Source organism: Dromiciops gliroides, chromosome 1, assembly GCF_019393635.1.
Source record: "Dromiciops gliroides isolate mDroGli1 chromosome 1, mDroGli1.pri, whole genome shotgun sequence".
NCBI classification, from domain to species: Eukaryota; Metazoa; Chordata; class Mammalia; order Microbiotheria; family Microbiotheriidae; genus Dromiciops; species Dromiciops gliroides.
Genome location: NC_057861.1, coordinates 78,329,501 through 78,354,798, shown reverse-complemented (window position 1 = coordinate 78,354,798; position 25,298 = coordinate 78,329,501). Strand labels below are relative to the sequence as shown.

The 25,298-nt window shown below is 38.9% G+C and overlaps 1 protein-coding gene across 2 annotated transcripts in view; it reads left to right on the top strand.

Annotated features, from left to right (window-relative positions):
- Nucleotides 1-1,953: 1,953 nt before the first annotated feature.
- Nucleotides 1,954-25,298, top strand: part of ARHGAP39 (Rho GTPase activating protein 39) — a 399,852-nt gene continuing 376,507 nt past the window's right edge. The window contains exon 1 of one of the 2 annotated variants that reach the window (XM_043976255.1): nt 1,954-2,136. The gene's annotated coding sequence lies outside the window, so the exon portion shown is untranslated. The remainder of the gene's footprint in view (nt 2,137-25,298) is intronic. The other variant, XM_043976256.1, reaches the window with a different exon arrangement.

Sequence of the window (25,298 nt, the reverse complement as noted above, 5' to 3'; positions counted from 1 at the left end):
GACTGAATTGCTTTACCATGTTATATTTTTGTGGAATTACATTTTTATAGTCTTCCCAAAGGCTGTAGCAAGTCCTTTCAAATATTGTGCCATATACATTTATTGACACAATATTGGCTATGCTTCAAATTAAATATTTGAATGTTCTAAGCATAGCAGGAGCTGAATCTATGTGCTAAGCAGAGAATGTTACAAACCTATTTTCTTTGCTTTTTTTGGGGGGGGGCAATGAGGTTTAAATGACTTGCCCAGGGTCACACAGCTAGTGTCAAGTGGCTGAGGTAGGATTTGAACTCAGGTCCTCTTGAATCCAGGGCTGGTGCTTTATCCACTGTGCCACCTAGCTGCCCCCACTTGTTTTATTTTCAATTCTTTACCACCACAAAAGTGCTATACATAGTGTTTATATATATATATATACGCATGTATAAAACAAAATATATCATTAAAAATTAAATTATAATAATATAATCTCCCTGAGGACAGGATTTGCCTCTTTTATATTTGAATCCCTAGTGCTTGGCAAGTAGCAAGTGATTAATAAAAGTTTTTCCTTGTTCATTCATTTTAAGAGCTGTCATATGGAGGAGAGATTTGATTAGTCATTCTTCTCTTCAGAAGGCAGATATAGGAGCATGGAATAAATATTGCAGAGAAACAGATTTTATCATAAGGAAAGGCTTACAAATAACCAGAGTTATTCCAAAGTGGGATGGTGATCTTTAAGTTGGGGCTTAATAGATAAATCATATGAGAGTTCTTAGGGTCACAGATATAGAGCTAGAGGTTGGAGGTCTAGTCTAGTCCCCTCATTTTTACAAATGACTAAACTGGAGTCTCAAAAAGGTTCACCGACTAGGTCAAGGTGATGCAGGTGGTGCCTATTAATAAAATCTAGTATTTTACATGTGTTACCTCATTTGAATCAAACAACCACCCTGCAAGGTAGGTTGATTTTAGAGATCAGGAAACCGAGGCTGAGGGAGTAAGAAACTGAAGTTAAGAGTGGGTATGTGGGCAGCTAGGTGGTGATACTTACTAGCTGTGTGACGTTGAGCAAGTCACTTAATCTACTGCCCGGCAAAAAATAAATAAATAAAAAAAAATATCCGGAACTCTATCACCTGCACTATAGGTCTAGCTTCTTAGACCTCAGTCAGTGTTCTTTTCTATCAAGGATGCGGTCCCTTCTCTTCTACTGACTGCTTTGCCCCTAACTAGCTTTTCGGCCTTGGGCAGGTGCTTTTCTCTTCGAACACTTAAATTTCCTCATTTCTCCAATGATAGGACTAGTGCATAGGACTTAGATTTGGACTCGTGTAAAGACCCGTAACCATTTTTATGTCCTGGAAACCTGTGGCAGTCTGGTAAAGCCTAGGGATTCCTTCTCAGGATATTTAAAAATGCATAAAATATATAGAAATTACCAAGGAAACTAGAGCTTAGTGGAAATAAGGATGTAATGTAATGTCCAAGCTCACGAACCCGTGGACCCCAGGTTAAAAACCCTTGGGACTAGATAATGACATGCATCTCAGTTCTGCGATCTCGAATGACCTCTGCAGTCCCTTCGCCTTCAGAAAGACTGGGACTACATCTCCCATCATCCCCAGCAGCGAGGGCTCACGCAGTCGTGTTCTCTCCTCGCTTCTCCACTCTCCGCTCCATTTTTTCCTGGCGCCGCCCGGTGGCTGGCGGTGGAGAGAATTAGCAGCGGGGAGGAGGAGTGAGGCATGAGCAGGAGGCGGAGTAGGAGGGCGGGGGGTTGCGCTTGGTGACGGGAGGACGCGCGCGGGCTCCCTGCTCCGCGCAGGATCTGGAGGCAGCGGCGGCGGCGGCGGCGGCGGCAGCGGCGGGGGCAGCCTCCTCAAGCAGCGTGCAGCAGCAGCCGCAGCAGCCGCAGCAGCCGCAGCAGCCGCAGCAGCCGCAGCAGCCGCAGCAGCCGGAGCCGCAGCCGCAGCTGCAAGAGCCTTGTGCGGCTCGGGCAGGGCAGGGCAGGGCCGAGCCGGGCCGGGCCGAGCCGAGCCGAGCCGAGCCGAGATGAGGGACTCCGTCCGCGCCGCCGCCGCCGCCCCCGCGGCTCGCGCCCCGCCGGCCCTGTGAGAGCGAGCGCCCGGGGAGGAAGATGGCGGAGAGGTAGGAGCCCCGCGCCGGCGGCCGCTGCGCTGCAGCGGAGAAGACCCCCGGTCTCGGCATTGGGGGTGGGGGCAGCGGGGGGAGACCCAGGGAGGGGGTTGCTCTGGTTCTGAGGTGTATGGGGGGGGCTGGGCTCCTCTACTTCTGATGGAGCGCCCTGGTTTTAGGGTGTGTATGTGGGGGCTGGGCCCCTCTGGGTCGGGGGCGGGGGGGGGGGAGGATGTCCTAGTTCTAGGGTGTGTGTATGGGCTCACTCGTGGAGGGTCCTGGTTCTAGGGAGAGTGTGGGAGGGCTGGGCTTCTCTGGTTTTGATTGGGGGGGGGGAGAGGTTTCTGCTTCCAAGGTGTGTGTGTGGGGGGGAGCTGGACTCCTGGGTCTGGTGGGAGGTCCTGGTTCTAGCGTGTGTGTGCGTGTGGGGGGGGGGGCTGGTTCTAGGGAGCGTGTGTGTGGACCCTCTGATTCTGGTGAAGGACCCTGCTTCTAGGGCCTGTGTGAGGGGCTGGGCCCCTCTGGGTCTGGTGGGGGATGTTCTTGTTCTAGGGTGAATGTGGGGACTCACTTTGGTTCGGGTGAGGGTGGTCCTGGTTCTGGCGTGTATATGTGTGTGGGGGGCTTGGGCCTATCGGAGACTGGTGGGAGGTTCTTCTGGTACCGGGGTTTATGTGTGTTTGGGCTGGTCCCCTCTGGGTGGGTGGGTGGGGGTCCTGTTTTCGGGGTCGGTCTATCTATGTGTTGGGAAGGGCCTAGGCCCCTCTAGTTTTGGTGGGAGTCTCTTTCTGGTTATGGAATGTGTGTGGATGAAAAGGTTTGACCCCATTGGCTTCAGCGGGGATGGGATGGGATGGGGAAGGTGGGGCCTCACTGGATCTAGGGTATATGTGTGTATAAGGGTGGTTTGAGAACTCTTCGGTTGCTGGAGGTGTGAGATCTGGTCCCTCTGCTTATGGTTGGGGGAGGGTCTACTTCTCTGGTTCTCGAGTGGGGTGTGCCTAGGTTGTGAAGGTGTGTAACTCTTTGGTTAAAGGTGTTTATATATGGGATTGTGTGGGCTCCTTTCCTTCTGGGGAGGTGGTTGAAGACCTTGAGGGCCAGGAGAGTGTGTTGGGGGAGGGTGTGTGTTTGTGTCTGTTTCAGGGTGGGAAGAAGTGGTGAGGGCTGGATGCCAGGTGAGGTCTTCCAAAGTGGATGGTGGATGAGTCTTAGTTCCCTGGGGTGGGGGAGAAGGACAGGTAAGGGGGAAGACCAGCAAGAGTATGAATCTTTGTTTTGAGGGACAATAGGAAGTGGGGCAGAGAAGTACTGGTGTGTGGTGTAAGCCTAGGTTTCTGGGGAGTGGATAGAGGAGAGTGGTCATATGGTTGGGATGGGAGTGTCATCCAAGGTCTTGAGTCCGTTATGTGTGTGCCTTGAAAAATATCTTCTTATGGAGTGTGGGAGATGGGTAGGCAGTGACACCTGGTTCTGGGGTTTCCAAAGGAGGGGAATTTGGGGAATTTACTACCTAATCAGAGCTTCACTGATTTGGCATTTTAATATTTCTGGTTGCTAGTGAGGGCGGACAAGTACAACCCAGGGTGACTCTCCTGATGGTTGTTAACTTCTTGGTTCCTGGGTTAGAGTTTTTGACCTCTTTTTGTTAGGCCGGGTTGACTCAGTGGAGGGAATTAGAAGTAAGGGGAAATGTTTGTCATGGGTTTAGTTGGGAGGTTAGATTATATTTAGGGAAGTGAGGGAGAGAATACATCTGTTATTATTGCTGCTAGTTCATCTGCAGGAAGCTTTGGCGGTCGAGCATTCCCTCTTCCCCAGCATGTCAAAACCTCTCCCTCCCAATTCTGGTCTGGATGGTCAGAAGGCTGTGCTTGTTGGACACTGAGGAATCCATGTGATTTGAGTTCCATGAGTTGGTTGTGATGGAAGTTTTTAAATGATTGGCTTTTAGAATGCCTTGCATTTTATACTGTGTGGCATATTCTGTGTCCTTTGGTAGCTGCTGTGGGTGTGTTGGGTACTGTTTCTCACCATGCAGCTGCTTTGGGAGCTCTGCAGCCTTGAGCTGCAGAAACTGCAGAAACGATTTTTTTTTCTCTCTGTGATACTAGTTTAATCAACCCTCCAGTGACCTCTGCAGAAAATTCTACAGTTGCAAAGCTTCTGTATCTCACCTGGCACACACAATATGGTGATCTGTCTTTTTAAGCCATTGATGGAAATTTAACACTGTATGTCCAGGGTAACTTTGGTAAACAGCAGGTGGCTTGCTGGTGAGCCATGCCTACCTTTTCTTCATGTAGGTGGGGGTGGAGGAATGGGAAGATAGGAGATATGCTGTGAGGTATGACTATAAAGTAAGATATTTTCCAGTGTGGTTTTTAGAATTAGGCTTACTGCTTTGTAGTTACTCCTTGTTCTCACCCTGCTTGCTAATGAGGTATTTTGCTTTGGTTTGTGGTACAACTCTGAAATGGAATGCTGGTCTTGGGTGTAGTAATCCTTCAAGAGCCCAATCATACTGATCAATGACAATAATGTTGAATCCATTTTATGCCCCAATTTATTGTGTTCTTGATGCTCTTTTCATTGCCTCTTGTACCTGTACAAATTACAGATACTTTGACTTCTAATCAATCTGTGCAAGGATCATCTTTTTTTCCTAGCTCATTTATAAGGATCTTCATTCAGCTTTGAAGTGAACCTCAAACTCTTAGTTACCTAATTTGCCTAATTTAAATTAATATAGAAATACTTTGTTAGTCTAACTTTATAGTGAAATAAGATCAATTCACAGTATCTCTGTGGTACTGTAACAAATGATGTTTTCTACATTTCCCCCTTAGAAGGCTGGATGATGGCCACTTGGCTGTATGTTGTAGAAGGAAGTTTGTTGAGGGTTGGGTTGCCCTAGATGTCCTCAAAGATCCCTTTCTGCCCTGAACATTTGTAGTTTCTGTTATGAGATTAGATTGCATCATGTAGACAAAAAAAGTTCTTTGAATGAATTAACGATTGCAAGGCTTATTAGGGGATAATGAAATTTAAACTAGTTCCTGGGTGTTTCTGTTACGTTGAATTAAATATGAATATCTATCAAAAATGGAATATGTTGGATATAATACTCCTGCATAGGATATTGCTCATCTTTTTTTAAGAAAGACTTTTGTGTGGTTAATTTAAAATGATAATGAGGAAATATAAGTAAGAGAAAGGAGATGTTTAGGTCTCTTCAGTAGTACCCTTCTCTCTGTTCTATTGTGCTATCACAGGAAATTGGATTGCTAAGACCTGTGCTTATGAGAAGGGTGGAAAATCCTGAATTGATGGAAAAGATTGGGTTATCTGTTTCTTTAGTGTCACAGAATCATCATAGAAAAACCATATCTAATCCTATGTATACCTTCTGACCCTGGTGTTTACTATTTATGGGGAAATCCTTCAACCTGAATAAGGTGGCTATGTTAGCACTTAGGGTTTGAAATTAAGAATTTTCATTATTTCAAAAAAGGCGGGAAAACTATAGTATATTTTAAAATAACATTTTAAAAAGTTATTTTAAAATGTCTGTATTATCCTTTTCACGTATGGAGGAAGTCTTCAGTTGTAAGCAGTGTTCTGCGTGGAGCCTCTGCATGTTCTTGGACAATTTAATAACCACTTTCATTGAATTAACCCCCTTGATATAAACCAGGATTCCAGTTGGTTCTTTGGTGCTATAAGAAAAAAAAGGTTTTGCTAATTACTTCCTTTCTGTGAATCTACCTCCTTATTCATTGTGCTTTAGCATTACTGAATTGTAGGTTGATAATTTTATTATCTCCGTCTTTGAAGCCAAAGGTCTAAAATCTCATAGTGCCCAGTGTACTCATATGCCCTCTGTAAATTATGATATGGATTGTTTCTCCTTGTCAGTAATCTTGGTACACACCTTGTAAAAACAGATAAGATATTTTAGAAAGATTTATGGTTTTTGAAACAATATTGGATCTTGTTTTATTTTCTTCTTTATTATGCCCATTCCATGCTTAATTGTATAGGATTGTTCTTGGTTCCATATTTGTTATTGCTTTATTCCACCTTTCTTTTAAACATTTTAAAATGGGATTTCACTGGTATCTTTGGAAAATTTTCCATTGGCACATTAATAGATCTTAAATATTATATATCTATCTGTAGTGCTTTGCTTTGTTTCTGTTTTCCAGCTTCCCATTCAGCAGTCTTATTGAGCTCAGTACAGTGGGAGATAAAGAAACATAAAACATTGATTTCTGTGCCCTAGTATCTCTTAATCTTGAAATTGGGAGAGACAGTATATAAATGTACAAAAATAATTAATAGGACCAGGCAGTATGAAATAGTAGAAGTTCAGAGGAGGGTAAAGGTCCTTATGGGTTAGATTGTTTAGGAAAGGTTTTATGGAGGAAGTGGGATTTTAAACTGGCCTGTAAGTATGGAGGTAGGATTCAGATACCTGAGGAAGAGGAGGTCATTTCAGATCATGGCATTGGGATGAGCTAAAGTGAGAAAGTAAGAATGAATGCTCATTGTGCACTGGGCAAGGGTGGACTGGAAGGTTCATGGACGGAAATCATAGAAAATTGTGATAGATAATGTTTATATAGCACTTAAAAGTTTGCAAAGTGCTTTATATGTATAATCTCAATCCTCACCACAGTCTAGGTAGGCACTGTTAATTATCCCAGTTTTATAGATGAGTTAAGTAAGATTCAGAGAGGTTGTGACTTGTCCATCTGAAGCAGCATTTAAACCCAGATCTTTCTGATCTTAAAGTTTAGCACTAATGACCTGTCATGTTCTGACTGGTATTGTCCTGAGAATAGATTATAAAAGCCCCCTGAGGAATTTTGTGTCCCTTGTAGCCCCTAGCATCGAGTATAGTCATATTTCATCATTTTGGAGATGAGCAAACTGAAACCTGGAAAAGTGAAGTGATTTGCCCAATAATAACACACTCATATTTGTGAGATACTTTAGGGTTTGAAAAGTACTATTACATATGTTGTCTTATTAAATTCCCCACAAGTGCCTTGAGAGGCAGTATACTGGTGGGTTGAGAGCTGGCCTTGAATTCTTAATGGTGTGGGCTCAGTTCCCATCTTTGACACATAGAAGCTGTATAATCCTGGGCAAGTTGTTTAGCTTCTCAGCACTCCAGGTAACTCTCTAAGACTAGAAACTAGTGATTGAAGAATTTCTCCAATGGGAGTTCCTTTTCCCATTTAAATCACAAGTGTGGCACAAAGAAAGTTACTTGGAGAGGTAGATATTGTCATTGTCTCTATTTTACAGATAAGGAAATTTACCTTCAGATGAAGGGACTTGGCCAAGATCACCCAGTTAGTTCTCTTTCCACCACACCAAGGTCACATAGCATTAGTAAGAGTGACCTTGAATTCTAAAGTTGAGACTTTACAGTTATCCCTTCCCCATCTCAGCTTTCCCCATCGAGGTTTCAATATATCAAGGGTCAGCTTAAGACATGAAATGGGAACTTTGGGGGACTTTTGTAGAAGCTGCAGATGACATGTGAAGGCCAGCTGATGACACAGAGCCTATGACTGAGCACCTAACCCAAATTTCACATTAAAGTAATATAAACACCCCATAAGAGAGAGAAAAAAATTCAGCCTTCTGTGGTAAGAAGGGACAGCAAAAAAATTCTTTTGGTTTTTCCTGATCTCGGAGGTGCCTCATCCCAACACCCTCGATGTGGATGGGATAATTGTAATCCCTGAAATCTCCTGATTCCATTTGACACTGCTTGTCGAAAGTGCCATGAGCACAGTAGCTGCTTGCTCTAGAGACTTGCATAGATGAATGAATGAATGAAAGAAAGTTGGAAAGGTTGGTGGGCCCTGAATGTGGAGTACCTTTAGTGTTGGCTAAGGAATATAGATTTTTGTCCAGTAGCTAGTGGCGAATTTTTGAGCAGGAGAGCAGCATTAGAAGCCCTTGCTTTATGGAATACTCCAGTCTCTGAAGAACTGAAGTTGAGGATCATTTGAAGGGCAGTGGAAAGGCATATTGTGGGTATTTTAACATGTTAGAAGGTATCATCAATTCCTCAGGTAAAGTGGTATAAAGGATGTGATCAGAGAAATATGTGGGGAGGGTAGAGATAGTCTGCACACTCCAGGAGTAATGGCTAGCCTAACCCATGGTAGCTCCTTTGGCACAGAGTGTCAAGAGAATTCAAACAAAGGCTCCAGCACATTGAGTGTTCCTCTAGCAGCTTTATAGAAAGGATGTGGACTAGAGTCACACAGTAGGGGCAGGAATGGATGAATGGTTTGAAGTCTACGTTGTTAGAGGGAATTATGCATATTGATGAGATTATAGATCCATTAGAGTGTTGAAAACAGTGTTACATGAACATTAATCTGATAGTGGTATATGGTATGGATTGGTTGGGTGGGGACGTTTTAAAGTTGGTTATTTGGACATTATAACTAATTTTCCCGTAAAACAATGATATAAATTGTAGTTGGGTTTTTAAGGTATAATAGCAGCTAACATTTATTTAGTACTCCGATTTTGTTTAACCATTGAACAATTAAGTTCTAGTTTTTTGCAATTGTGTGTAATGTTTTTTGAATACTTCAAACAGCTATTATTTGTATAGCATTTTAAGGTTTGTAAAGTGCTTTACTCATATTATCTTATTTGATCCTCACAACAACTCTGTGAAGTAGTTGCTGTTACTATCTCCATTTTTACAGATGAGGAAACTGAAGCTGAGAGGTTTGAGAAGTTGTATGGCAACTTACTAGAAGTGAGGTAGGCAGGATTTGAATTCAGGTTTCCTGACCAGCAGATAGAGATCTGCTAGACTATCTTGTTGTCAGAAAAGGAGGTTTTTAAAACACTAACATTTTCAGGGTCTATTTCTGGAAATGGAATTATTGGGTCAAAGGGTGTGATTATTTTAAATATTTTTTAATATATTGCTAGATTTAAATTTCCATCATAATTAAACAACATCAATATGTTCAAATGGTTTAGAAATAATTTCATACTATTTATTGGATACATAGTAAATAACTTAACAAACAAAAGTACCTAATGTTTGCAAGGAACTCTCCTGAATATTGGGAATACAGAAGCAAAAATGAAAGTTTTTACCATCAGGGAGCTTACCTTCTACTGGGAAGGTGGCATATAAAAATTTATTGCGGAAGGGAGAGAGCAACTATGGGAGATAAGAAAAAGTGAGTAATTAGCAGGTGGCAACTGAACTGAGGCTTTAAAAGAAGCTTAGCAAAAAAAAAAAAAAGCTTAGCATTCTAAAAGTTAGAAGTGTGGCAGGCAGCATGTTTCCAGGCATGGGGGACAGTATTAAAAGGGGTGGAGATGAGAGACTTGAAATTTAGTTTGGGGAACTGTTTGCAATTTATAGTTTTGTTGCGGTAAAGGGTTTGACACACAGAAGATGGAATTAATGTAAATTGGAGTCAGGTTCTGGAGGACTTTAAGGGAGTCACTGAAGGTTTTTGAACAGGGATGCATCATGGCCAAACTGCTTTGGGGAAGATTATTCTAGGCATTTGTGGATTTCCATTAGGTTTGAATAGTAGATCATACATATACACATATCCCTATATCATAGTAGATAATATATATTTATATATTTGGGTGGAGTGAAATAGTAAGTCACTTAGAAAAGTGTGGTTCATGCATGGGGGAGTATTATTGCCCCATTTCTGATTATGAAAGCCTTCTTACAGGAAATGGACTTTTAAAAGCTCCATGAATTATGGAAGGGTATAGCTTTTTTCTCTTGGAATTTCACCATGATGATTCTCTACAGGAAATACTTTGCAAATAGTATACTCTTAAAGATTCTTGTTGAATGGAATTAACACTAGAAGGCACTAGGTATGTCAATTGATGCAATTTTTTTAGATACTTAACTTGAAGGTATTTCTGCTTTATACTTCATCATTTTTTCTATATTTTTGTTATCAGTGTTCCATAGCATTCCAAAGACTTTTCAAATACTGAAAGAAATAAAATGTGTTTCTAATCAAAATAAGGACTAGATGCATCATGCATCTACTTAAACACTTCAAACATTAATACTTTTGTTAAAAATAAGAGGAAATGTTCCTACATTTATTTTTATTGGCACAGTTCTTTGACCATATTAGTCTTTTCTTTTTGGAGGATCATCAAATGTTTATAAAACCTTGTGAATAATGGAGTAAAATATTTACCTTTGTATGTAATTTCCACTTTTTTTTTTGCTAATTTTATTCTTCTGGTTTTTCACATTTTAAGAATTTATACTTTGGTTTGTTATAGTAATATAGCATTGTTTGAATCCTTATTGATAAAATATCTGATGAAGAGATTTTAAAACTAAATAAGAAATATTCCATCTAACTTATCCAAAGTGAACTTGCAGATAGTGAATTTGATGACATAAATGCTACAATTTTAATGTGTGAAACAGAGAAAGAGTATTCCTCATCTGACTCTAGTGATGATGATGAATTCATCGTTGAAGTTCCTTTTATAGCTGACGATCTGAAAGGTAACGAGCAACATGGTGGTTCTTGGACCCAAGTTAAGCACAAAGAGACTGAGAGCCACAATTTAGGAAAGTAAAGATAAAGATGATTGTTTTTTTTAGCAATGGGCTGCTGTTTCTCAAGCAGTGTGAGGATACCTGCAACAGCTAAATATTATTAGACTTTGATTTGGCCCAACTGCATGCATATTTTTACAACCTGTATCATTGAGAAAAGTCCAGTTTCTTCTATTCACATTTTATTTAGTGAGCCAGTGCTTAGAAACATTCAGAAATGTATAAATGCTGACAGATCCATTACATTAGTTTAATTAGAAAAGTTCATTTGGCTTATTGTCACTCGTGGCAATATTGGTGGAACAGACCTGCCAATAGAAATTATGTGGATTGGCTCTTCAGCATATCTTTTTCAATAAAACTATGGTACATAATCAGTTTCTAGATATAATGAGATACCTTCACTTTGACCTGAAAAGTTAAAGGAAGCAAAATCTGTTTCAGGACAAGTTTTGTCTTGCATCCTCACTGTGGAATACTTTTATTGAAAGCATTTGCTTCTGATGTATATAATGGTTGATGAGTAATTACTGCTTTGCAAGTCATGCGGTGGATTTATTCACTATATGTTAAATCAGCCAGACTTATTTGGCCTGACATTTTGTTTGAAAGTAGAGAAAACAAATATTTGTTTGACAGATTCCTTTGCTTGGGAAAAGAGGCTGCTTGAAACACTGAAACCAGTGTATCTACAGATGTAGTGTTGAAGCTCTTGAAACTGCTATTCAACAAAGGTTACAATGTAACCTGTGGCAATTTTATTTTACATTCCTTGATCTTTCCTTGATTCTGACTTTAGGCCATATCATTCAACTAAAACGACTTTCTCCTAAGAGACTAGTGATTTCTTAATTTACAAATCTAATGACCTTTTCCCAGTACTCATCCTTTTTTAAAATAAAAAAATTCTATTTATTTATTTGTTTGTTTTAGTACTAATCCTTTTTGATTTCTCTGCATCCTGTGACACTGTCCATCACCTTCTCCTTCATACTTTCTTATCTCTAGATTTTTGGGACACTATGCTCTCCTGGTTCTCCTACCTATCTGACTGTTCTTTCTCATTTGTCTTTGCTGGATATTCATCCAGGTCCTGCCTACTAAATAACCATGGGTATCTCTGAAGTCTGTGTCCTGGGCCACCTTCTCTTCTCCCTCCATACTATTTTTCTTGATGAGCTCATCAGTTCCCATGGATTCAGTTATCATCTCTATGCTGATAATTCTCAAATTTACTTTTCCAGCTTTAACTTTCTCCTGACTTTCACTCTTTTATCTCCAACTGCTTTTCAGATATCTTGAACTGGATATTCTATTACTGTAGAGGGCACCACTGTCCTCCCAGTCACCCAAGCTGGAGGCCGGATGCCATCCTCAATTCTTCTTTTTCATTTCCCAAATCTAATCTGTTACCAAGGCCTGTCAATTTCAACTTTGTAACACCTCCCATGTATATGTCTCCCTTTCTCTCTTCTGACTCTGCCACCACCCTGGTCCAGGTCCTTATCACCTCATGCCTTACTACTGCAAGTTTGCTAGTTGATCTGTTGGCCACAAAGTCTCTTTCTGCTGCAGTCTAGTCTTTATTCAGCTGTCCAAGTAATTTTCCTAAAGCTTAGATCTGATCATGTCAGCTTTTCCCTACTCGGTAAATTCCAGGGGCTCCCTGTCACTTCCAGGAAAAACATAAAATCCTTGGTTTGGCATTCAAAGGCCCTCATAGTCTGCTTCTCCCATCTTTCCAGTTTTCTAATACCTAACCTCCCTTTTCACTCCTCCCATGTGATAGGGACATTGACCTCTTGCTGTTCCATCTCCTGCCTCTGGTCTTTCTCACTGATTATTCCCCATTCATGAAATGCTCTCTTTCCTTAGGTCCACTTCTTGGCTTCCCTCAAGTCTCAGCCAAAATCCCACTTTCCACAGGAAACCTTTCCTGATCCTCTTAATTTTAGTGCTTTCCTTCTGTTGATTATTATCAATTTGACCTGTATATTTCTTGTTTGTACATAGTGTTTTGCATGTTGTTGCCCTTATTAGACTGAGCTCTTTGAGAGTAGAGACTGTTTTTTTGCCTTTCTTTGTATCTCCAGTTCTTAGCACAGTATCTGGCACGTGGTAATTGCTTTAAAATTGTTTATTGAATGACTGCCTTGCAAAATAAAGAAGCAGCATAGTTGAGACAATTTGTCAGAATTGTAGGGAATTTCTGGAAGTACTGAAGGTGTGGAGGACACTGCCTGAAACTTTGGTTTTAAAATCTACAGAGAAACTTGCAGTGACACTGGCTTTATACCAGTGTAAAAGAGCCAAGTTTGTCTGCAATATCATGAGAACTCTCCATCTGCATGTTCAGATTCCAGCAGAGAACAACCCCAACCAAAAGCCAGATATGAGCTTAGTTTACAAGATTAAGGCATACTTAACGGCTAGGTGTGTTACTCAGTGAAAACAGCAAGTAGGAGATGGCTTATGCATGTTTTCTATATTGTTCTAGATATAGCCTTTATCAACAGCTATATAATATATTTTAAAAGTTTGTAATGCAAACATTAATTGCTAAGATTAGAAAGCCAGTGAAGAATTGTCCAAATGGTGAATCAGAAATTTTGGAACCATGGTTAAAGACATGGTTACACCTCTAGCCACAGGTACCTCTAGTGCCCTTTCTTGTCACTGTAAAATGATGCAACTAGATCACAGATGTATACGTTATTTGCAGAAAATCTGTTTGCGGCAATTGTGTGACACATAGGTGTGCAAAATATGATTCCTTTATAAATGATTCCAAGGAAATTTATTTGTTAGTAAATGTCTTTCTAGGGGGCAGTGGCGCAGTGGATAAAGTACTGGCCCTGGATTCAGGAGGACCTGAGTTCAAATTAGGGCTCAGACCCTTGACACTTACTAGCTGTGTGTCCCTGGGCAAGTCATTTAACCCTTATTGCCCTACCCCACCCCCCAAAAAAAGAAAAGAAAAAAAGTAAATCTTTCTCCTATCTATACAAATTCAATGTAAATGCAAATATAATATATGATATAATTTTATTTTATTTTATTTTGAAATAAAAATTTTCCTCCTCACATATTTCAGTTGCCTTAGAGATAAAAATATGCATTGTGTAAATTTATGCAACTTAGTGCTTCAAATTGTCTTAAATTCTTTTCCTTCTAGTGCTACTGCCTTCTAATAGTTGGAATTTCCATATTTAGAGACATTTCTTGACATTCTTGGAGTTCATTTGTCCATTTTAAATCATCAACAATACCACTTGAATAATCTATACGTGTTATTTCAATGGTGTAGTGATTTCCTGGTGAGGAAACTCCCTCTGTCAATATAAGATTTTCACCTGATCTGCAGTTTATAGTTAGAGAGTTGCATGGGTCACTGAGAGGTTAAATGACTTTCCTAGTGGCACATAACGTGTCAGAGGCAGGAATCTGTCTCAGAGGTCGTTTCTCCATCCACAAGGTTAAGATGCCTCTCACTACTTGAATATAAATACCTTTTTTTTTTTTTGGTAGGACACTTGTGTGGAAGCACCAAATAAATAAATAGGTTGATTTCTGCTCTCAGAAAGTTTATAATCAAGTTGAGGAGCAAGAACACATAAGAAACAGCTAAAGAATGCTTTTTTATGGACAACCCAATAGGTAAAATTAAACAGGACATTTGAGCTCAAGTCCAGTGAGAGGAATTATCAGCTAAATGGTATGCTTCAAGGTCTTCAGTACTTAATTCAGAACCATGATGTAGAAAGAGCTTTTCAGTTGTTTCTGTTGAAGTATTTAAAACAGGATTTGCTTTTCCTTTTGGAATTCTTGTTTCCTCTGATTTTGGTTGTTGTAATTATTAACTTACATGCTGAAGGGAGTGTCGCACATTTTAGTATTTCCTTGTGCTTTTTTTCTAAAGGAGTGTCTACTGCAAATTACAAAGACGTTTTATCTGTTAAGATTATTTAATCATTTACTGCCAAGTATTTTAACTAACCACATATCAGTTTCTAAAACAGATGGATTAAATCTTAAGTCTTGAAGGGTTTAGATTTTTTTACTTATAGATGAACATTTCATAAAATGTATGGCACATAAAACCAGAAGTGAAATGTAAGAATCGCAGCAATTACTCAGTGAGTGTTTTTAGAGGTCTTGTAGTATGCAGGATAGAAGTACTGTGCTAGAATATTATGGAACATATTAAAGAGTAAGGAAATTCCCTGACTACAGGGAGCTTTTAGTACATAACATAAAGGTATACTTTCTGTATTTTTCAGACTAGTTTAGATTTTTTGCGGGTAAATGGAATAGGTAGAAAGATTACCATACTCCTTGTTTTGATTTGGGATTAAATGATGGAAACATTGTATAGAAGTGTTTTTAATTTTACTGATGTTGATGGATTTATTTTGTGCTAGCCTCTGTAAGTTGGTTGGTGCCTTGTGTGGGAGCAGAAGGGGGAGTGCTTGAGCTAAAGGAGCAGGAGAAAGGAGGAGGAGGATAGATATTGTTCAAAGGGTTTTTAAAATTTTGAGTGAGGCACCTGACATTGAAATTGGGGGAAAGGAAATTTGGGAGGATTTGAGAACCTGAAGAGGTAAAAGGAAAGGAGCTGGAGCTGTTGGAGTTCCTTAATACAGCTAATGGGAAGGAGAGGGAATAAGCATTTATTAGGTACCTACTTTGTGCCATGCATTGTCCTAAGTGCTTTATAAATCTTATCTCATTGATCTTCACAACAACCCTTTCTTTACATTGAGGAAACTGAGCTCAGCAGAAGCCAAATGATTTGCCCAGAGTCACATGGCTAGTAAGTGTCTGAAGCTATATTTGAACTCAAGTTTTTCTGACTCCAAGCCTAGCATTTTATTCACTGTATTGCCTGTCTGTCTTACTTATCTTGCTTCTGTAGTAAGTAGGCAAGATGAAAGTAAGATATAAGTAAGATAAGGAAGACAAGGAAAGGAGTTGTTGAAGGATACTAATAGGCAAAGAGAAAAAGAATAAGAATTCTGAGTTAAAGGCACTCTAAGGCAAACTTTAGGGGAAACACCAGCAAGAATGAGTACTTTGGTGATTCATGAAGGCACAGATGATACTGCCAGAAGTCTAGAAAGCATAGCTAAAGACTGAAGCCTTAGATAAATAATGGAAAACCTTGTACATACAGGTGATAATCTCATCATTGGGAACTTTTGAAGGCAAGGACTACAAAAGAGAGGCAGATTTGGGAAATGAATAGTTGCTTGAGAAGATGGTATCTGACAATAGGATATAGGAAAGACAGGCTCTTGGTCAGGGATTGAGTACATAAAAATGGCTTGTAAAAATATACTACTTAGGGGGCAGCTAGGTGGCGCAGTGGATAGAGCACCGGCCCTGGAGTCAGGAGTATCTGAGTTCAAATCCGGCCTCAGACACTTAACACTTACTAGCTATGTGACCCTGGGCAAGTCACTTAACCCCCATTGCCCCGCAAAAACAAAACAAAACAAAAAACAACAACAAAAAAAACCCCAAAAAAACAAAAAAAAATTAAAAATATACTACTTAGGTGAATTTACCCAGTCAGATACTCTAGAGCAAGAGTTCTTAACCTTTTTGTATCATAAACCCCTTTGTCAGTCTGGTAAATCCTGTGGATTGCACTTAATAATGTATAAAATAAAATTCATAGGATTACAAAGAAAGCTAAAGGTTATTGGAAATAAAGATGTTATTTTTTCCCATCCAAGTGCACAGACTCCCTGAAATCTATCCATGGACCCCAGATTAAGGACCTCTGCTATAGAGCATAGCAAGAATGTCTGACAAATAGTAGCAGAGATGCTGAGAAATTCACAGGAGACAAAATCCTACAAAGTGAACAAGACAGCTTGTAGCCTCAAATATATAGATACTCAAAATATGTATAAGAAGCAAAATGAAACAGATACTAATAACAAAGATGCAATTTTATCTTCTAGTTTTCCTTCCTCTTTGTTGGATGAGGACCATGACTGGAAAAACAGTTCAGTAAGGGTGTATTTTACTTAAAAGTAAAAATATGGGAAAAAGAAGCTTGAGTAAGTAGATGGAGAAGCATTGTACGTTAAGAACATATTATGTTCCTATGGTTTTATCTTCACATTTGCCTATCTGAAGAAATGCAGAAGCCAAATGATGGAAACAGATTGGAGAGCATTTGAATATAGATCAATGGTAGTAGAGACAGAAGTGATAGTTTAATCAGGGTATATTATAGACCAAGACTTTCCAAACTTTTTGATCTCAAGACCCTTTTACGCTCTTAAAATTTATTGAGCTTTCCAAAGAGCTTTTATTTATTTAGGTGATATAAGCATATTGATAGGACTCATATTGGAAATAAAAATTAAAATGTTTTAAAATTTTACTTGTTGGTTCATGTAAAATAACAATAATAAATCCATTATATATGTATATATTTTTTCCTTTTTTTTTTTTTTTTTTGCAGGGCAATGAGGGTTAAGTGACTTGCCCAGGGTCACACAGCTAGTTAAGTGTCAGGTGTCTGAGGCCGGATTTGAACTCAGGGAGTCCTGAATCCAGGGCCGGTGCTTTATCCACTGCGCCATCTAGCTGCCCCATTATATATATTTTTTCTTTTTTTTTTTTTTGTTTGCGGGGCAATGGGGGTTAAGTGACTTGCCCAGGGTCACACAGCTAGTAAGTGTCAAGTGTCTGAGGCCGGATTTGAACTCAGGTACTCCTGAATCCAGGGCCAGTGCTTAATCCACTGCGCCACCTAGCTGCCCCTATATTTTTTAATCTTAAAAATATTTTATTTTTTCCAGTTACATGTAAATCAGATTTCAACATTTGTTTTTATAAGATTTGGAGTTCCAAATTTTTCTCCCTTGTTTCCCCTAAGACAGAAAGCAATCTGATATAGATTATATATGTACAATCACATTAAACATATTTCTGCATTAGTCATGTTGTGAAAGAAGAATCAGAACAAAAGGGAAAAATCTCAAAAAAAGAAAAAAAACACAAAAAATGTAAAAAACAGTATGGTTCAATCTGCATTCAGATTCTACAGTTCTTTTTTCTGGATGTGGAGACCATTTTTCATCATGAGTCCTTTGGAATTGTCTTTAAATCCATTATATGTTAACATATATAACTTTTTAAATGTTTAATGGAAATAACTTTTCCAAAACAAACCAAAAAACAATTAGTGAGAAGAGTGGGATTGTTTTACATGGTTTTGCAAACCTCTTTAATGTCTAGCTTAGTAGAAGACAGCTTGGTTCTTATATCTTTTTCTACATTTGATGTGTTAAATGTTTTGGTTGAAGCATATGAAGAAAATTTCGTCTCATATAGCAATGTAGTCAAAAAGGGAAGGGATATCTTAATTGGCAAATAATATTTTAGTATTATTATGAAAATAATTTTGACCTTCTAGACTCTCTGAAAAGTTCACGAGGGGTATCCTTTGTCTGTAAAGCACACTTTGACAGTGGCTATTATAAACCATCTAGGCATAAAGAGGAAGTAGAAGAGGTTATCTGCAAAGAGATAGATAGCAAGCCAGTTGTGATGGCATGATATATAGTAATGATTGAGGGTGGAGTTGGGACCTTCATTTATCTGGATATCTCTTAGACAAAGCAATCAAAAGCAGAGCAGCAAATAATTTCTTGACTTGCTTTGATAATTTCTGCCTCAAAAATTGGAATTATGAGGGGAAATTCTGTTATGGATCTTGTTATCACCAACAAGAAAAAAAACCAAAACCTGGTTGTTTGGGTGGAAATGATGGAAACCTGCAGGGACATGACAATCTATCTTAGAATTTGTGATGGAGAGGAATGGGAAAGACCAGAAGACCATATTTCAAAGGGTTCAGAAAAAGGTAAGATCTTATGGACTGAAATTATACAGGAGAAATTATATAGTCCATTAGGGTTGGGAAACTCTCAAAAATGAAATTCTGAAGACATGGAGATAATTCCAGTGAGGAGAAATGGGAAGAGCTTTCTAAAGAGATGTGAATGCACAGGGACTTCATTAACTTATAAATATGTACAGAAGGTGAAACAAGGGCAAGTAATGGTGGATGAATATATAATCTTTGTACAGTCCTGTAGGAATAGAATTAATGGGCAGCTAGGTGATGTAGTGGATAGAGCACTGGCCTTGGAGTCAGCAGGACCTGAGTTCAGATTCAGCCTCAGACACTTACTAGTTGTTTGAACCATAACAATTCATGTAACTCCAGTTGTCTTAAAAAAAACAAAAAGAAAAAAGAAAGGAACCAAAGAATGAAATTCAGAACGCACTGAGGCTGGTGGGGAAAACTTAAGGACAACAAAAGAAGTTTGTATTATTTCTGTTGCAGAGAATGGAGAATCATTCAAAGGAGATATATGTCTACTATGGATTGGATAATGATGATGGGATGAAGGGAAGACAGCTTCTCAGTTCTTTTATTTTCTTTGTTAAGAAGAATGGTATTTGGACTGAAAAGGACAGAGCAAAATGGTTAATATGGATTTGATACCTAAGATAAATAGGGAGATTTGGCCCAGATGAATCACATCTTTTTTTATCTAAAGAACTGAATGGATGTCATTGCTGAACCAGCTCCTGGTTCTTGCCTTATCTCACATGATTCTATCTTCTTAAAGTACAATGCTACTTTACCCACTCTTTTTACCTGTGCTGTTTCTTTTGAATAAAGGCTGCTTTTCAGAGCCATTTTAACAATGTTGAACTTAACATCAAATAAGATGAGCATCTCATACAAAGCAAAGGAGAAAAAAAGGATTGCACTTGGAACCGTGAATCTGCACCACAGATTCCTTCTACCTCCAAGAATACACCAAATTCAGCATTTTTTTCAAACTGTTCTGCTCATCTTTCTTTCCTACTGACCTTCCTCTTCATCTTTAAGATGTGTAAATGATTTTTTTGTCATTCTCCCCCCCCCCCCATTTGGTAACTCTACAAGTAGTCCTATAAAGTAGTATCAGTTATTCATAGTCAGGCAGAGCGAATTCCTCTATTGACATTGTTTGAAAATGTCTCCTTGTGCACCTATAATTCATCATCTCACTTTTAGGAAGGAGGTAATATGTTTTATTACTGGTCCTCTGGAATCATGGTTGGTCATTGATCAGAGTTCTTGAATCTTTCTTAATTGCTTTTTTTTATAATGTTGTACTTCTACAATTTGCTCACTTTGTATAAGTTCATGCATTCCCCCCCCCCCCCCAGATTTGTCTTACAGCCATGGATCTAAACATGGGTCTCATTTCAGTAAGTCTAAGTGATATAAGGTCAAATTTCCATCCTGTATTAGAATTATCTTGCTTGTTAATTATACTTTGACTATTCTCTGGTACCTGAGATTAACTTTGAAGTAATCTAATGATTCTAAGGGGGAAGGATAAGAAAAGTATATTTTAGGCATTTGGGATAACTTTTGCAGTTTAAAGGAGGAAGGCAATGGAATACTGAGTTTGGGGAAGAACAAATATGTCAGTTTGGTTTGAACATGCATGAAAGGGAATAATGTGAAATAAGTTGAGAAAGATTGACTAGAGCCAGATTGTAGAAGATTTAAAGTGCTAAATTGAGGAATTTGAATTTTTTGCTGGAGATTCCGGAGTATGGGATTAACATGGTCAGCTCTGTGCTTTAGGAAGAAACTCTCCAAACAAAGACCAATTAGCAGGATCTTGTAATAGTTGACAAAGAAGGTGATGAGCACTTGTTCTTGATTGGCTCCAAAAGACCATGAAAGGCAAAAAATGGTTTGTTTCTTCATCCCTCTCTGGGATCAGGTCCCAACTTTATTCCAAATTCCATGGGTTTCTTCTTCTTTCTCTGTTTCCTTTTTCATGTTGTTCTCTGTCTTTAGAATGTAAGCTTAATAATGTATTGGGAATCTACCTGTCAAGAAAAACCTAGGAACTATATGAACACAATTACAAAACACTTTTCATACTAATAAAGTCAGATCTGAACAATTGGAAAAATATTAATTGGTCATGGGTAGGCTGAGCCAACAAAATAAAAAAAAAAACAATTTTAACTAAATTGGAATGCTACCCACATCCGGAGAAAGAGCTATGGAGTCTGAATGCAGATTGAAGCTTATTATTTTCACTTGTTTTTTGTGGATTGGAAATTGGGGGGATGCATATCAGTTTGGGAATCTCTGATGGAATACTATTGACTTAAAAGAAATGATGAGCAAGATGTTTTCAGAAAAACCTAGAAAAACTTATATGAACTGATGCTGAGTGAAATGAGCAACACCAGAAGAATATTATATACAGTAACAGCAATATTGTACAGTGATCAACTATGATAGACTTAGCTCTTCTCAGTAATACAGTGATCTAAGACAATTACAAAAGACTCATATTGGCAAATGCTATCCACATTCAGAGAAAGAACTATGGAGTCTGAATGTGGATTGAGGCATACTATTTTCACTTGGATTTTGTTTTTTCTTTCTTGTGGTTTTCCCCTTTTTTTTTCTTTCACAACATGACTAATATGGAAATGTTTAACATGATTGGACTGTATAACCTATATCAGATTGCTTGTTGTCTTGGGGAATGGGAGGGAGAAAAATTTGAAACTCGAGATCTTACAAAAATGAATGATGAAAACCTTCTTTACATGTAATTGGTTTTTTTGGGGGAGGTGGGTGGGTATTGAGGGTTAAGTGACTTTCCCAAGGTCACACAGCTAGTAAGTGTCAAGTGTCTGAGGTTGGATTTGAACTCAGGTCCTCCTGACTCCAGGGCCGATACTCTATCCACTGGGCCACCTAGCTGCCCCCCTTAACATGTAATTGGGGAAAAAACAATACTACTAAGTTTAAAAAAAAAAAGAATGGTTGGATCCATTCACAACTTCAACAGTGCAGTGGCATACCAATTTTCCCACATCCTCTCCAGTGTTTGTCATTTTCTTTTTCTGTCATATTAGCCAATCTGATAGGTGTAAGGTGGTACCTCAGAGTTGTTTGAATTTGCCTTTCTCTAATCAATAGTCATTTAGAACATTTTTTATATGACTATATATAGCTTGGATTTCTTTGTCTGAAAACTGCTTGCTCATATCCTTTGACCATTTATTAAGTAGGGAATGACTTGTAGTCTTTTAAAGTCAGTTCTCTCAATATTTGAGACATGAGGTCTTTATCAGAGAAACTTGGTGTAAAAATTTCCCCCAGTGGGCAGGTAGGTGGCTCAGTAGATAAAGCACTGGCCCTGGATTCAGGAGTACCTGAGTTCAAATCCGGCCTCAAGACACTTGACACTTACTAGCTGTGTGACTCTGGGCAAGTCACTTAACCCCCATTGCACCGCAAAACAAAAACCAAAAATTTCCCCCAGTTTTCTGCTTTCCTTCTAATCTTGGCTGCATTGGTTTTGTTTGTGCAAAACCTTTTTAAGTTAATGTAATCAAAATCATCCATTTTATATCCCATGATGTTCTCTATCTCTTGTTTGGTCATAAATTCTTCCCTATCCATAGACATGACTATGATATCCATAGGTAAACTATTCCTTGCACTCCTAATTTGTTTATGGTATCACCCTTTATGTCTAAATGATGTACCATTTTGACCTTGTATTGGGTATATGGCATGAGATGTTGGTCTATACCTAGTTTCTGCCAAACTGCCTTCCAGCTTTCCCCAAAATGAGCAGAATCAGAAAAACACTATAAAAAGTAACAGCAACATTGTATGATGGTCAGCAGGTATTCTCAGCAGTATGAAGATCTGAGACAATTCTGAAGGAGTTATGATGAAAAATGCTGTCCACCTTCAGAGAAAGAACTGCTGGAGTCTGACTGCAGATCAAAGCATACCATCTGTAACTTTTAAATTTTGGGGGTCTATTTTTTCTTTCATGACATGACTAATATGGGAATGACTTGACTTAACAGTTCATTTGAGGGGGCGGGGCAATGAGGGTTAAGTGACTTGCTCAGGGTCACACAGCCAGTAAGTATCAAGTGTCTGAGGTCAGATTTGAACTCAGGTCTTCCTGACTCCAGGGCCAGTGCTCTATCCACTGTAGCACCTAGCTGCCCCCTAATATGGACATATGTATTGCGTGATTGCACATATATAGCCTATGTCAAATTTCGAGGTGGAGGGGAAGTAGGAAGAAAATTTGAAACTCAAAATTTTGAAAAATGAATGTAAAAATGTGTACATGTGGGGCATCTAGGTGGCACAGTGGATAGAGCACCAGCCCTGGAGTCAGGAGTACCTGAGTTCAAATCTGGCCTCAGACACTTAACACTTACTAGCTGTGTGACCCTGGGCAAGTCACTTAACCCCAATTGCCTCACTTAAAAAAAAAAGAAAAGAAAATGTGTACATGTAATTGGGGAAAATACAATTAAAAATTTTTTTTTTATAAAAAGGATGTAAGCTTCAAGGTGCAGGTATTTTATTGCTTCTCTAGGGTCTTGTATTTGAAAGTCAAATTTTCTATTCAGTTCAGGTCTTTTCATTGCGAATACTTGAAAGTCCTGTTTTTCATTGAAGTCCCATTTTTTCCCCTGAAAGATTATACTCAGTTTTGATGTATAGGTGATTCTTGGTTGTAATCCCAGTTCCTTTGCCTTCTGGAATATCATATTCCATGCCTTCCCATCCTTGGGGCCCAAGGGGCCTGGAGTTGTCAAAGTCAAGGACTACAGGGAAAGAGAGCTACTTGCCCTGGACCACAGCTCTAGAAGGCTTGGCCATGGCAGAATGTGTATGGGCTTTCTGCTGACCAGCTTCCCTTTTCCCATAGCTCCTACTACACTAGCAGATGTACAATAAATATAGCATTTTATCTTGAAAAAGACCTGAAGTTTGCTTGTTGAAGTGTACTTCACAGACCACTTTAGAAGAGTTACAACCTTTGAGTAATTGTGAAGTGAAATTTGAAGGAAAATTGTGATACCAGTTGTGGATGATTGTTGTCCTCTTGTACATCCAGCCCTTAGCACAGTGCCTGTAGAGTATAAGTTCTTTTTTTTTTTTTTGGTTTTTATTGCAGGGCAATGAGGGTTAAATGACTTGCCCAAGGTCATACAGCTAGTAAGTATCAAGTGTCTGAGGCCAGGTTTGAACTCAGGTACTCCTGAATCGAGGGCCGGTGCTTTATCCACTGTGCCACCTAGCTGCCCCCGAGTATAAGTTCTTAATAAATGCTTGCTGACCCATCCTTTTCATTCATTCATTTATTCATTTTGTGCCTTTATTATGGCTATGCTATCTCTCACTTTGCTTCATTGTCTTTTTCTTAGTCTGAGTTTTACTCTAGGTATTCTGAGAATGCAATTTTTTTTTAATGCTGGCTCTGTGCTTGGAAGTTTACTGCTTAGCAATATTACATCACCTAATGAATTAAAGAGAGTTGAACATAATTTCTATTTGTCTGCCCTGCAAGTTACAAAGCCTCTATCTGCTTTATGGAGTTAAAATATTTGGTTCATTTTATGCATCTTTAACTTTTAGCCATCACTACATCAGAATATGACTGTACTCTAGGTTTTCAAGAACAATGAAACATTCCTTAAAAAAACTTCCAAAAAACAAACCTTCTGTGGTTCAAAGTTAAGAAGGGAAAGTTCACTTTTGTTTGGAGGTTGGATAATAGAAGAATGTCACATAGAGGAAGATGAGAAGAAATAGGACAATTATACACTTATAGCTAAAAAGCAAATTGCCCTTTTGTTTTAATGAAGATGAAGGAGTTGGATGCTCTGAGGAGGAAGCAGCTTCAGAGAATGAAAAAGCATGGCAGGAGCTGGCAGATGAAAGATCATCCAGTCTGGGTCAGAGGGAAAAAAGACAAGTAGTGGTGATTGGTCATTCTCTCCCTGAGACAGCTATTGATTGACCTGATAACAGCAGTCTGTTGTCTTCTTGGGACATGTATCCCAGACAAATCAGAAAACTCTCTAAGGCTTGTTAAAACAGATTACTGTGACCATACTATGACTGGTGATTCATGTGGACACAGATTATATTGCAAGAAGGGATTTAGGAAATATTGCCAAAGAACATGAAGGAAGGAAGGAAGGGAATTAACAGTTCAGCACAAGAGGTCCAAAACCTTGCCCAAGCAACAAATTCCCTGAAAATTAGAATGAATCAAATAGAAGCCAATGATTCCAAAAGATAAAAAGAAATATCAAAACAATGTCAAAAGACTGAAAAAAAGAAGAAAATATTAGGTATCTTATAGCAAAAATTAACTGACAAAGAACATAGATTGAGGAGGAAAAATTTTAAGAACATCAAACTTCCTGAAGAATATGATGAGATCACCAACTATGTTCCAGGGCCTCTGCTAAGTGCTGGAGAAACATAACAAGAGCATAGACATCATATTTCAAGGTATAATAGAAAACTGCCCACATCTCTTAGAACCAGAAGGTGAAATGGAAATAGAAGCAACCTAACAGTAACCCCACAGTGAAAATTCCCAGGAATGTTATAGCCAAAATCCAGAGCTTCCAGGTGAAAGAAAAAATACTGTAAACAGCCAGAAAG